Source organism: Oryctolagus cuniculus, chromosome 1 (genome assembly GCF_051225735.1).
Source record: "Oryctolagus cuniculus isolate XC-2025 breed Fujian yellow rabbit chromosome 1, ASM5122573v1, whole genome shotgun sequence".
Lineage (NCBI taxonomy): Eukaryota > Metazoa > Chordata > Mammalia > Lagomorpha > Leporidae > Oryctolagus > Oryctolagus cuniculus.
In genome coordinates this window covers 18329894-18342086 of record NC_142867.1, presented here as the reverse complement: position 1 = coordinate 18342086, position 12193 = coordinate 18329894, and the positions used below count along the sequence as shown (strand labels likewise).

The window sequence follows — 12193 nt, the reverse complement described above, 5'->3', positions numbered from 1 at the left end:
AGCAACAACAATTTCCTCCGTAGACACGCACACAGTATGTGATGGGTCTCCGCCGCTTCCCTTTCCTTCTCCTCTCCACCACTGCACGTTTAAACGACGGACTTCTCTGCTCCTGTGCTGGGACATCCGCCGGCCTACCGCCTGTGGCAGAAGCTGTTAAATACAGAGCACTATCTAAAATATGGCTGTCAGGGGTGGGCATCGCGCACAGTAGGTGGGGGTGCCACACCCTCACCTCATACTGGAGTGCCTAATTCGAGTTCCAGCTACTCTGCCCCTCAGATCCAGCTTCCAGCTTCCTGCTAGTGCCCAGGGAGGCAGCAGCTGTTGGCCCAAGAACTCATATGGGTTCTTGGCACCCACATGGGAGACCAAGATGCAGTTCCTGGCTCCTGGCTGTAGCAGGCATTTGGAGTGTGAACCAGCGGATGGAAGGGAAGGTGTGTTACGTCTCTCATACAAGCTCTCTCTGGTTGTCACTCTGCCTTTCAAATAAATCAATCAATCTTTTCTTTTTTTTTTTTTTTTAAGATTTATTTATTTGAAAGTCAGAGTTACAGAAGGAGAGGAGAGCCAGACAAAGTGAGGGGGAGGAGCAGGAGGGGGAAGGAGGGAGGGAGGGAGGTCTTCCATCTGTTGGTTCACTCCCCAACTGGCCACAACAGCCAGAGCTGTGCCAATCTGAAGCCAGGAGCAAGGAGCTTCTCCCTGGTCTCCCACATGGGTGCAGGGGCCTGAGGACTTGGGCATCTTCTGCTGCTTTCCCAGGCCATACATAGCAGAGAACTGGATCGGAAGTGGAGCAGCCGGGAGTTGAACTGGCGCCCAAATTGGATGCTGGTACTGCAGGTTACGGCATTAGTCACTACGCCACAGGGCTGGCCCCTCTAAAAATTAAAATTTAAAAATGTGGTTACAGCAGGTAAAGCTGCCACTTGCAGTGTTGGCCTCCAATATGGGCACCAGTTTCGAGTCCTGGCTGCTCCACTTCTAATCCAGCTCTCTGCTATGGCCTGGAAAAGCAGTGGAAGATGGCCCAAGTCCTTGGGCCCCTGAACCCGTGTGGGAGACCTGGAAGAAACTGCTGGCTTCGGATCAGCGCAGCTCTGGCCAGTTGGAAAGTGAACCAGGCCGGCACCGCGGCTCACTAGGCTAATCCTCCGCCCTGCGGCACCGGCACACCGGGTTCTAGTCCCGGTCGGGGCGCCGGATTCTGTCCCGGTTGCCCCTCTTCCAGGCCAGCTCTCTGCTGTGGCCAGGGAGTGCAGTGGAGGATGGCCCAAGTACTCGGGCCCTGCACCCCATGGGAGACCAGAAGTACCTTGCTCCTGCCTTCCGATCAGCATGGTGCGCCGGCCATTGGAGGGTGAACCAACGGCAAAGGAAGACCTTTCTCTCTGTCCTCTCTCTCTCTCTCACTGTCCACTCTGTCAAAAAAAAAAAAAAAAAAGTAAAAGTGAACCAGCGGATGGAAGACCTCACTTTCTGCTTCTGCCTTTCAAATAAATAAATAAATCTTAAAATTAAAATGTGGTTAAAACAAACTCTGCTAGCACCTATTACTTAAAATTAAAAACAGAGAGTATGAGGCAGATGCTGTGGCACAGCTGGCTAAGCCACTGCTAGCCACCCCTGCACTCCACATCAGAGGCCAGTTTGAGTCCCAGATACTCAGCTTCTCATCCAGTTTCCTGCTGATGTTTTGGTGGGGGGGACTCGCGGGAGATGATGGCTGAGCGCTTGGGTACTTGCAACCCACAGGGGAGAGACCCAGATGAAGTTCCAGGCTCCTAGTTTTGGCCTGGCCCAGTGCTGTCTACAGCCAGCATTTGAGAAGTAAACCAGCAATGGAAGACCTCTCTCCCTCTCACTTTGCCTTTCAAATAGATGAAAACATCAATAATTAAGTACGTATTATGTATAATATATACTCATTTTTTAAGACGGAGTATGCATTCAACCTTGTAGTTAAGATGTGTGCATCTGAGAGTACCTAGGTTTGATGCCTGGCTCCAGCTTCCTCCTCATGCAGACCCTGGGAGGTGGCAGGAGATGGCTCAAGTCACTGGGTTCCTACAACCCACATGGCAGATCCGGATTGAGTTTCCAGCTCCCAGCTCCCACCTGGCCCAGCCCCAGCCATCTGGGCATTTGGGGAGGGAACCAGTAGAAGGGAAATTTCTCTGTCTCTTATTTCTCTAACAAATAAAAGGATGGATAATATGGTAAAATTTAAACAAAAACAAAAATGTGAATGGTATGTCTGTTTCAGTAATAAGCATTTCTAAAGCATATAAACAGGATGGAAAAGATAAAGACCAGATACTAACAATTATCTCTGAGTAAAATGTCTATGGGTAAGTTTCTTCCTGACTTTCCTGAGTTTTTATAATGAATCTGTAACTTCTGTAACAAGAATAACAAATGGAATCTTCGGAAAAACCTGTCATTCTGGCCCAAACTTCACTGTCTGTCTTATTGTGCCACAGGTACTTGCGCATGCTACAGCACTGGAACCGAATGAGCACCGCGCGAGAGGGACCCAGTTACCTCCATTTTGCAGATGAGAACAGGATCAGGAAGACACTTGGCCAAGGTTGTATAATTAGTAATTGACACTGCAAGGATTACAAACCAGGCCTTCTAACTTCAAGCCCTGGGTCCTTTTCATTCCATCACATCTCAGAGGGCAATTTGCATGCTGCTCATCACCGTGTTTAAAACAACAACAAACTCAGCCACGAGCCCTTTTGTAAGAGCACTTCCTAGTTAACCTGAGCCAGTAAGGCGCTGAACTCAGAGGGCTTCAGTCTCCCCACCTGCAGAGCAGAGCGCGCCTCCTGCCAGCGGCTCCTAAGTGCAGACACCACATGAGAAGAAACGCAGATGGGCAAAAAAGAAGTCGAGGCCTATGCTCTGGGCCAAAGGTCACGACCAGAAACAGGTGGTGGACAGTCAGAGAGAGGAAAGAACACAACTTTCCTGGTTAAAGCAACAGCTGAGCGCTCTGCCTGCGCTCCAGCGACATCACTGCCGCGATCTCGGCTAACTCCCACCTCCTAAGTGCAGCTTAAAAGACGTGAAACTTGGTGTCCAGAGAGGATCACTGTACCGACAGTCCGCGCGTGTTCCTGCTAACTCCCAGGTTTTCCAAGCGGACTCATTAAGGCTAAGGCAGAAGAACCCCTACAGAAACGCCTTCGTTCCCACCAAGGAGTCACCGAGAAACAAACTCTGGCAGCCGCAACTCTCATGAAAAAGGTGAGAGAATACAATTAAAGCCTCTCCGACCCAAAAAAGAGTCGAAGCCCGCGCCCAGCCCTTGAAGAGGTGAAATTCCTGTGCAAGAGGCACTGGGTATTTGCAACCCTTTGCATTGCAGCCACTGTGAAGCGCTCCCACACTCTTTAAAACTGTTACACAGCCCTTCTACCCGAGGGGAATAAGCCGATACTATTAACTCTGCTAGCCAGAAACAGAGTCCATTTTGCTGAAACAGGTTCCGAGCAAAATCTCACCACCTTCCCCTTGGCCGTGGGGATGAGTCTACACCACTGCCCGCGGGACCACAACCAAGACAGCACCAGCTTTCGACCCAGAGCCAGGTCTCCGGCGAAGAACTCGCTTCCACAGGCTCCCCGCGCCCCGGGGCGAAGCTCCGGCCCCGCCGCTTCTAGGCCATGACTGGGTGAGCACCTGATGTGGGGGGAGGGCGAGCCCGGGCGCCGGCAGATCTGGGGCGAGGAGCCGGGGGCCCTCGAGGCTCCCGCGCAGCGCTGCCCTCTGAGGCCAGGGGTCCTGGGACACCCCCCACCCCCGGGGGGGTGGGCACCAAGAACACGTGGGGCGACAGGGGCCACGGAAGGGATGTCCCGGGAAAGGCAGCTGGGGCTCGGCCACGGCAGCCGGGAAGAAGACAGCGGAGCAGCCCTGGCCGGGGACCGAAACCCTCAGAGCCCCGAGAGTGACGGCACAGGGCGCGGAGAGAGGGGCAAGGCCACGAGGAGGGCGGGTCTCCCTGGGCCCCGGGGGCACGCGCCGGACCAGCGCGGCGGGACCCGGGCAGCGGAGGACCCCGACACGCGGGGAGGAGAGAGCGCGCAGCCCTGCCCCTAGGGCGCGGGGAGCCAGGAGCGGCCGCGCCCGGAGGGCCCTGTGACCCACAGCCGCCCGAACCGGACCCGCCCCGCGGCGCCTCCCTCCTGCCTCCTCTCCCTCCCTCACTCCCTCCCGCGGCCCGTTATCCCACAGCCGCCGCACTCACCAGCGGCTGCACCTGAGCCCGCCGCTGTCTCAGCTACTGCCTGCGCCTCCGCAGCCGCCGCCGCCACCGCCGCCGCCTCACTGCTGAGGCCGAGTCCCGGGGGAGCCTCCGCGTCCCGCCGCCGCTGCCGCTGCCGCCAGAGCAGAACACCCCAAAATGGCGGCACTTCCGGCACCTACCACTGGCGGGGAGGGCCGAGGTGGAGGGGAGGGCGGCGAGCGGGAACGTACCACCGCGGCGCCGCCCGCAGCCCTCGCCGGAGCGGAGCGCGGCGCAGGGGCGGGCCGAGCGCCGGCGCTGCAGCGCCCCCTCGGGCTGGGGAGTGGAGACGCAGCGGCGGCAAAGCCCCCGGGGGCGCGGGCGGAGTCCTCAGCCCCCGGAGCTCCTAGGGGCACATCCCTTTGTCTCTGGGCTCCACCGAAGGGAGGACCCCGGCCTGGGAATCTGAAGTTCTCGACTCCGCGCACTGCACCCACAGAAGCCCAGGAGGACGCTGGTGGGCAAGCACTCCAGCTTGGCACTGAATATACGCCTAATAAAACCTCTAATGAATGAATGAATGAGTGAGTGAATGAAGGTGCTTGGCCAGTCCAGGCACATGGCACACCCTCCAGGCTACAGTACTCAGGCCTTCTTACCTCTTGGCTGGAATGTGTAGTGCCTGCTAGCAAGGTGAACAGCAGGTGGACCCACAACCGGCCACACCCAGAGGGCTCATAAAGATTCCATTAAGACACTGCCAGCCCAGCCCTAACCTACTTTTCTCAGAAAAAGAAACATTTTGAATGCCCCAAGTTATATCTCAACAGACTTCCTTGGAGTGAGGCAGAAATCCTTGTTGGAATGCAAACTGTACAATTCGTTGTTACTGTTTAAACCAACCTTGGGAGATAGTGAAATGCAGATGGAGAGAGAAAATTGGTGTACAAATAATTCGTGCACTTACAAATGAGTTCTCTGTAACATCATCTGGCTTCCCAGAGCAAATACTTTCTATACTCCAAATACTGATTATACTGGAAGCACCACTCTCCCCACGAGCGCTGCTGGTGCCACACGTGAGTAGACCAGAACAATGAGACCCAATCTGCACATTTTCATACTCATATTCTGTACTGTGTAGGTTTATGTACATTCTTTTTTCTTTTTAAGATTTATTTTATTTTATTTATTTTTTTTATTTGATAGGCAGAGAAGAGAAGAGAAGAGATAGGCAGGAAGAGAGAGAAATAGGTCTTCCATTTGCTGGGTCACTCCCCAAATAGCTGCAACAGCTGGAGTTGAGCTGATCCGAAGCCAGGAGCAAGGAGCCTCTTCTGGGTCTCCCACCTAGGTGCAGGGGCCTAAGCATTTGGGGCCATCTTCTACTGCTTTCCCAGGCACATTAGCAGCCGGAACTCAAACTGGCCCCCTTTTGGGATACCGGCACCACAGGCAGAGGCTTTGCCCACTGCACCACAGCACTGGCCCCTTACATACATTCTCTCTCTTTTTTTTAATTAATTAATTAATTAATTTGAAAGTCAGAGTTAAACAGAGAAGAGGCAGAGAGAGATTGAAGTCTTCCATCTGCTGGTTCACTCCCCAGTTGGCCACAATGGCCAGAGCTGTGCCAGTCTGAAACCAGGAACCAGGAGCCTCTTCTGGCTCTCCCACGCGGGTGCAGGGGCCCAAGGACTTGGGCCATCTTCCATTGCTTTCCCAGGCCAAAGCAGAGAGCTGGATCCTGGATCGGAAGTGGAACAGCCGGGACTAGAACCAGTACCCATATGGAATGCCGGCACTGGAGGCAGCGGCTTCACTGGCTACGCCACAGCGCCAGCCCTCCCCCCCGCATACATTCTTCATGTTAGTGAATTCTCTTAATAGTCATACATGTAATTTGCAGAAAAATGCCATACTTGTAGACTCTTAAAGCTTACAGGATATTGTCACAAACATTACCACAATTAAATTTTTGAAGATTATTTATTTTAAAGGGGGAGAGAGAGAGAGAGAGAGACAGAGAGAGAGAGAAAGAGATCTTCCATCTACTGGTTCACTTCCCAGATGCCCTCAACAACCAGCACGAGGCCAGGTGGAAGCTAGGAGCTAGGAACTCCATCTGGGTCTCCACGTCGGTCCCAGGGAGGCATTATCAAGAACCTGGACTGGAAATGGAGGTGGGACTCTATCCCAGGCATTCTGATATGGGGCGCAGGCATTCAGCTTAGCCTACTGCACCACAACACCCACCCCAACCACAGTACAGTTTTACATGTTTTGCTCATTTTATTTGAAGTCTCCCCTGCCCAGAAGGAAAACCCTGAGGAGACAGGGGTTTTGTCTGTTGTATTTCACAGCTATAATCTCAGGGCCTAGATAACAATGCCTGATCCATGATAGGCCCTCAATGAATGTTCTAGCATTAACAAATAGGCATATAGAGATGCTAAGTACGGAAAGAATAGTTTGGCCTTTAGACATTTTCTAGAACCTGTCCATGACCTAAATAAGAATAGGGAACATGCTTATCTTATTCTCTTTTATCTCCTGTGTTTTTCACAGTGTCCAGCTAAATAGTTACTTCTTTAAAAAAAAAAAAAAAGATTTATATGTTCATTTACTGATTAGAAAGGTAGAGTGACAGAGATATCTTCCATCTGCTGGTTCACTCCCCCAAATGTCTACAGTAGTCAGGGCTTGGCCAGGCCTTAGCCAGGAGCCAGGATCTTCATCCAGGTTTCCTGCATGGGTGGCCACAACCCAAGCACTGAAGACATCATCTTCTAGTATTTCAGGCATGGAAAGCCAAGATGCTGTGGCAAAAAAAAAAAAAAAAAAAAAAAAAAAAAAAAAAAAAAACCTAAGTGAAAGATCTCTGTGAGTGAGATCCTGGTGGAAAGAAGGAGCCATCAAAGAAGGAGGTACCTTTCTCTTAAGGGAGGAGAGAATTTCCACTTTGACTATGACTTTGTCTAAATAAGGTCGGAGTTGTGAACTCAAGAGGCTTCCATAGCCTTGGCAGCTCATGACAAGAGCCTCAGGTGATTACTGACATCATAAATAAGAGTGTCAATTGTTAAATCAACAACAGGAGTCACTGTGCACTTGCTCCCCATGTAGGATCTCTGTCCTTAATGTATTGTACTATGAGAATTAACAGAAAAACTAGTATTCAAACAGTACTTTATACTTTGTGTGTCTGTGTGGGTACAAACTATTGAGATCTTTATTTAGTATAGAGTTGGTCTTCTGTATATAAAGATAATTAAAAATGAATCTTAATGAAGAATGGGATGAGATAGGCAGTAGAATGGTTTGTGGGTGGGAGGGTGGTTATGGGCGGAAGAACCACTATGATTCAAAAGTTGTACTTTCGAAATTTATATTAAATAAAAGTTCTCTATTTAAAAAAGACATCATCTTCTGCCTCCCATATGCATTAGCAGGAAGCTGGATCAGAAGCATGGTGTAGACAGGACTTGAATCAGGCACTCCTAGATGGGATGTAGGCATCCCAAGTGGCAACTTAACCTGCTACACCACAACACCCGCCCCAGGCCTTCAGTTTTTGCACTGTATAATTTGGAGGTGCTTGCATTTTCTACAACAGGCATATATTACTGTTATAACCCAAAACTATAAAACAAAACCATAGATGGAGGCAATGACAAGACTGAGCGATGGGGTAGACATTGTGGTACAGCCAATTAAGCTGCTGCTTCAGACAGCTGTGGCACAGCAGGTTAAGCCGCCACCTGGGATACACTGGCCTCCCATTTGAACACCATTTCAAGTCCTGGCCACTCCACTTCCCATCCAGCTTCCTGCTTATGTGCCTGGGAAAGCAGCAGAAGATGGCCCAAGTGCTTGGACCTCTAACATCCATATGAAAGACCTGGATGCCAAGTGTCTGGCTTCAGCCTGACACAGCCCTAGCTGTTGCAGCCATTTAGGGAGTGAACCAGCAGATGGAAGATTCTCTCTGTCTCTCTCTCTCTTTCTGTCTTTCAAATAAATAAATAAATCTTCAAGAAAAAAAAAGCCTTGTTTATCCATTGCAGGAAGCTGCATGACACTCCACTTGTGGTTGCTTGGGACTTCTTGATAACTTGTTACGTTTTCATCACTCCTCAAGTTCAAGTTCCTCAAGCTAACCTAGCAGCTCCCCAGATGTCCAAAATATATATATATATATATATATATATATATATATATTCTTGAGGCTGGCGCAGCTCAGTGGGTTAAGCCAGTGCCAGCGACACTGGCATCTCATATGGGCACCGGTTCAATTTCTGGCTGCTCCACTTCTGATCCAGCTCCCTGCTAATTTGCTTAGGAAGGCAGTGGAAGATGGCCCAATCACATGGTGTTTCAAGCTCCTGGCTTTAGCCTGGCCAAGCCCTAGCTTTTGGGGCCATTTGGGAACAAGTGGATGAAGATATCTCTTTCTCTTTCCCTCTGTAATGCTGCCTTTCAAATAAATAAATAAATCTTTTTTTAAAGTTACATTTTTAAAAAAGATTTATTTATTTGAAAGAGTTAGAGAGAAAGGTAAAGACAGAGAGAGGTCTTCCATCCGCTGGCTCACTCCTCAGATGGCTGCAACGGCCAGAGCTGAGACGATCTGAAGCCAGGAGCCAGGAGCGTCCTCTGGGTCTCCCACGTGGGTGCAGGGGCCCAAGGACCTAGGCCATCTTTCACTGCCTTCCCAGGCCACAGCAGAGAGATGGATAGGAAGAGGAGCAATCAGGACTAGAACCGGTGCCCATATGGGATGTTGGCGCTTTAGGCCAGGGCTTTAACTCGCTGCGCCACAGCACTGGCCCCAAAAGTTACCTTCTTAATTTAGAAGAATTACCATCAACCTAAATTTGAGTTGAGGAAAATGGGTAAATATATGATAATATAATCACATAATGGATTATTATAGAGCAGTAAAAATAAACAATATCAACTCAAAGCAATGTGGTTGAAACTTTGAAAAGCCACCAAAAGACTACTTGATTTATTTACAATTTTTATTAGGTATGTGATGAAAATCACTTTTTAAAAAAGATTTATTTAATGGCCAGGACTGGGCCAAGCTGAAGCTAGGAGCCCAGAGCTTCTTCTGGGTCTCCGAGGTGGGTGCAGGGGCCCAAGGACTTGGGCCATCTTTTACTGCTTTTCCCAGGCCATTAGCAGGGAACTGGATGGGAAGTGGAGCACCCAGGACTTGAACTGGCACCTATATGAGATGCTGGCATCGAATGTGTAGGTTTATCCTGCTATGTCACAATGCTGGCCCCAAAAATCACATTGTTTTTTAACTTTAATTATAAAAATAATTTTTAAAAAGTAGGCTGAAGGGCACAAGTCCTCACAGAATATTACTCAGATTCAACATTAGCATTGCCATATTTATCTAATCTGCCTTTTTTTCTTGGTACAGTATTTTTATGCAAATCCCATATATGTAAATTTAGACATTTTCTTACATAGCAACAGAACTGTGACCTCATTAACAAAATTAACAGCAATTCTTTGGAATTATTTCAGTTCATAATCCAATCTCTACAATTGTTTCAGAAAATGACTTTTCTATTTAAAATGTTTATTTTATTTATTTGGAAGGCAGAAGAGAGAGAGAGAGAGATCTTCCATCTGCTGGTTCACTTCCTAAATGGCTGCAACAGCCAAGGTTGGGCCAGACCAAAGCCAAGAGCCCAGAACTCCATGGGGGTCTCTCATATTGGTGTCAGGAACCCAGTTACCTGGACCATCATCTGCTGCCTTCCCTGGCAGATTAACAGAAAACTGGATGGGAAGAGGAGGAGCCAGGACTTGAACTGGCACTCTGATACGGGATGTGAACATCCCAAGTGGTAGCTTAAGCTGCTGTGTTACAGGGCCTGCCTCTGAGTAGGTTTTTGAAAAGGATAAAGTAAAATTTATGTCTATCTGCACTGACAAGGCATATGAGGAATACTGAATGAAAAAAGTAGGCAACTGAACAGTGAATATAGGATGAGTTTTATTATAAAAATGTATGCATTTTTTAATCTTTTTTTTTTTTTTTGACAGAGTTAGACAGTGAGAGAAAGAGACAGAAAGGTCTTCCTTTTGCCGTTGGTTCACCCTCCAAAGGCCGCCGCGGCTGGCACGCTGCGGCCAGCGCACCGCACTGATCCGAAACCAGGAGCCAGGTGCTTCCTCCTGGTCTCCCATGTGGGTGCAGGGCCCAAGGACCTGGACCATCCTCCACTGCACTCCCGGGCCACAGCAGAGAGCTGGACTGGAATAGGAGCAACTGGGACAGAATCCGGCGCCCCAACTGGGACTAGAACCCCGGGTGCCGGCGCTGCAGGTGGAGGATTAGCCTACTGAGCCGCGGTGCCAGCCAAAAATGTATGTTTTTAATGTATTAAAAATAGGATAGAGGAGCGGGTGCTGTGGTGCAGTGGTTTAAATTCTGCTTTGAATGCCCTGGGGGGCAGTGGATGATGGTTCAAGTAGTACTCGGATCCCTGCCAGATGCATGGGAAACCCAAATGGAATTCCTGGCTCCTGGCTTTGGCCTTGCATAGCCATGGCTGTTGTGGACATTTAAGGAATGAACCAGTGGATAGAAGACCTCTCCTCTCCTCTCTCTCTCTGCCTTTCAAATAAATAAAAATCAGTAAACTTTAAAAAATGGCTATATGGGGCAGGCCTTGTGGCATAGGTTAAACTGCCACTTGGGGCCATGACTTCTCATATCCCAGTGCTTTGTTTGAGTCCTGGCTACACCAATCCAGCTTCCTGCTAATGTACCTGGGAAGCAGCAGATAATGGCCCAGCTAGTTGGGTTCCTACCACTCATATGGGAGACCCAGATAGAGTTCCTGGCTCCTGCCTTTGTCCTGGCCCAGCCATGACTATTGCCAAAATGTGGAGAGTAAACCAGTGGATGGAATATTTCTCCTTCTCTGTCATTCTAGCTTATGTATTATTTGAAAGTCAGAGTTACAGAAAGAGAGGGAGAGACAAAGGGAGAGACAAAGATCTTCCATCTGCTGGTTCAATCCCCAAATGGCTGCAAGGGCCAAGGCTGGGCCATGCTGAAGCTAGGAGTCAGGAAAATTCATTCAGGTCTCCCATGCGGGCACAGGGCCCAAGCACTTGGACCATCTTCCACTGCTTTTCCCAGGCCATCAGCAGGGAGCTAGATTGAAAGAGGAGCAGCTGAGACTAGAACCAGGGCCCATATAGGATGCCAGCACTGCAGGTGATGGCTTTACCCGCTATGCCATAGCACTGGCTCCTCAGATGAATCTTAAAAATAAATAAATAAATAAATAAGTGGAGGAACAAAATAGAGTATATAACAACAGAATACTATTTGGCAGCAAAAAATACAGTACTGACATATGTTAAAATATTGATGAACCTTGAAAATATTATACTCATGCCAAGAAGCCAGATACAAAGGACACCTGCTGTAGGATTTCATTTATTTGAAATGCCCAGGACATGCAAATCTACAGAGACAAAAAGTAGATGAGTGGTTGCCCAGGGCTGGCAGGTTGGGGAGAAATTTTGAGTGACTGCTAATGGTAATGGGGTTTCTTTTTTGGGGCAATGAAAGCATTCTAAAGTTATTTGTGGTGACGGCTGCACAACCCAGTGAATACACTAACACTCATTCAACTGTACAGTTTAAATGGCTGGATTATAAAGTCAAGCTGCCAGGGCTTTATTTATTTATTTTGTAATGGCACACATGGGGGCAGGTGTTCAGCCCCAGTGGTTATGAGGCTGGTGAGGACACCTGGGTGCCTTATCCGGGGCTCTAGCTTCTTGCTAATATAAAGCCAGAATCAGGCTCCTCTGATTAAAAACAAGGCTGGGGCTAATGCTGTGGCCCAACGGGTTAAGCTGCAGCCTGCATGTGCCTGCATCCTATATGGGCACTGGTTCGAATCC

At 49.2% G+C, this 12193-nt stretch overlaps 1 protein-coding gene across 40 annotated transcripts in view; it reads right to left on the bottom strand.

Annotated features, from left to right (window-relative positions):
• CELF1 (CUGBP Elav-like family member 1) overlaps positions 1–4537 on the bottom strand; it is a 119666-nt gene extending 115129 nt beyond the window's left edge. For 16 of the 40 annotated variants that reach the window (XM_070070459.2, XM_070070467.2, XM_089326707.1 and 13 more), the window contains exon 1: positions 4265–4426. The gene's annotated coding sequence lies outside the window, so the exon portion shown is untranslated. Of the gene's footprint in view, positions 1–4264 lie in introns of all 40 variants that reach the window. The other 24 variants (XM_070070487.2, XM_017346474.4, XM_070070499.2 and 21 more) reach the window with 10 other exon arrangements.
• Positions 4538–12193: the final 7656 nt, after the last annotated feature.